A 2583-nucleotide genomic window follows, 5' to 3' on the forward strand; every position below is an offset into this window, starting at 1 on the left:
TCTGTAATTTGGTAAGCCCCCCATTACTATGTTATCCTTCTTTTACTCTTTAAAATAATAAAAAAAAGAATACAAAAGAGATGTTGAATAACCCTGAAACAGAAGCACACAGAACTTTTTAAAACTTGAGTGAAATCCATTCCATTTAGAGAACAGCACAAATAAATGAAATGCATAAATAAATGGGATTTGACAGAAACAGACAAATACAGAAGACAGAAAAAGAAAATGGCAATTAAAATTTTAGTTTAAGAAAAAATTCAGAATAATGCAGGAATTGACACATCTGCCCCCATTCCTGGCACAGAGGTTTGAGGAGGCGTGAGGGGCACCAAGTCAGACCAAGGGAGGTCGACAGTGAGCCATGAAGCAAACTTGGGCTCCAGGCTGAAAGGCTAAAATTAAGTTCAAACACATTAGAAGTACAGTTCCTATTACCTTGAGTTTCCACAAGCAACTACTTACGTAACTGGAAAAGTTCGAATTGACCCACTCTGCTGAAGGAGACGGCCTAATCAAGTTGAAAGAAAACCAAAAGGAAGCGGGGTGGGGAGGGGAAGGAAAGAAGTGGTGTATTGGAAAGAAAAGGAAATTTCCCTATAAGGAAGACACTGACCTGTCAAATACTTTTACTCTTTTTCTTATTTTTTTATTTTTATTTCAGAGAGAAAAGAAAAAAACAAAATAACAAAAACAAAGACAAAAACAAAACAACCCAAAAACTATAAAAATGATACAGAATTTCAATACAAGATGATAGGAAATCAACAATGGTTGTTGTGTACATATTGTTATCTTCGAAGTAATTGCTCAGATTAGCAGATATAGGCATGCAAGATTGATCAAACAATGTAACCTCTAACTGTTCCTTTCAATAAACCAGTAGAAATTAGCAGTACAATTATCTTAGCTATCGTGTGTGTGTGTGTGTGTGTGTGTGTGTGTGTGTGTATTTCCCTTCCTGCTTGCTTTCTTTTCTTTTCCCCCTCATCCCAGTTGTTCTTTCTTATTGAGCAGTTTCTTCCCCTTTCACAATGTCTATTGTATTTTTCAGCCTTATTTACTCTTTCAGGTTCTTACACTAGGGAGACAATACAGTGTTCACACATGTGGGTTTGATTAAAACAGAGGGCAAAAATTAACCGGGTGCAATGAGTATACACAACAACCCCGAGAATATCTGACATACAGTCTTTTTAATAACAGCCAAAGGCTGAGACTCTTTAATATTTGCTATATTAGCTACTACAACTGCCTTAACCAAATACTATAAACTGGGGGGTTTAGACAACAAAAATACATTCTCTCAGAGTTCTGGAGGCTGGAGGTCTGAGATCATGGTTGGCAGGTCAGTGCTCCTCTGAAGCCGGTTGGGGAATAAATGCTTCCAGCTTCTGGTTTCCCAGACATCCTTTGGCCTGTGGCACTGTCACACCAAACCCCTGTCTCCACAAGGTGCCTCCCTGGGTTGCTGCACAGTCTTCCCCGTGCCTGCTTGTCTGTGTCCAAATTTCTCCTTTTCATAAAAACACTGGGTAGATTAGGGCTTGACCCGATGCCCTATTTTAGTTTGATTACCTCCTTAAAGACCTTGTCTGTAAAGAATCACTTTCTCAGGTACTAGGGAGTGGGACTTAGACATATCTTTCTGGAAGGTCATAACTCAGCACATAACACATGGCAAGGTGCTATGTGCCTGAAGTAACTTATTCATTATCTAAAGTGTAAACTTTAATATGTCTCTCAGTAAGTTATACAGTTAAAAAGATCACAGAAGGAGTATATAGAGAAGACAAGAATTATCAAAAAATTAGGAAGTTTTACTATCAGCAAATAAGAAAAAGATATATTTTTAAATATATTTAAATAATTGTGTCCATATATATGCTATTACATTATTATTATTTGTAAATACTAGTGCCTTAGTAATTCTCCAAACACAAGAGATAGAGAAATGGTAGAACAATTGCATTTCCAAGGACAGTAAATAATTTTTGTGATTAGTGTGTTTTATAAATGCTTCAGCATTATAATCCACATATATCTGGAACGCCCCCCTCCCCTTGACTTATCATTCTGGAATACTACAGTAGCTACTGACACAATGTTAAAGTAAGCACATAGCCTTAATAAATAGTAAAATTTGAGAGAGAATTATCTCCTATCTCTTTGTTTCCTTCCTGCATAAACACGTACTTTACTGTGAAGAATATCCTGGTGTCTCTGGTTTCTTTGCTTTTCTTTCCACTGTGTCTGTCTCTCAGGTGCAGAGAAAACGACAGCCTGGAAGCCACATAAATCCGTCCTCCTCAGAAGGAGAAGCGAGAGAGGCTGGGATACTCATGCATTTATATTTTGCCAACTGCTACACTTAAATAATTTTTGACTGTGTTAGTTACATTTTTAATATAAAGCAAGTGATATGCTGTTTTATTAATGACAGTTACTTCCTGCAGCCATTAAATAAACGTTGAATCAAAAATTTAAAATATCCATTGACTGACTGCCAAGTTATTAGCCTCCTGAATACACCCACATGTGTCTGAAAGTCTGTGGAAAAAACTCTTTTGTAATAAAAAAAAA

This window comes from Chinchilla lanigera, unplaced genomic scaffold, assembly GCF_000276665.1.
Source record: "Chinchilla lanigera isolate Chin_1 unplaced genomic scaffold, ChiLan1.0 scaffold00071, whole genome shotgun sequence".
In the NCBI taxonomy this organism is placed as follows: Eukaryota; Metazoa; Chordata; class Mammalia; order Rodentia; family Chinchillidae; genus Chinchilla; species Chinchilla lanigera.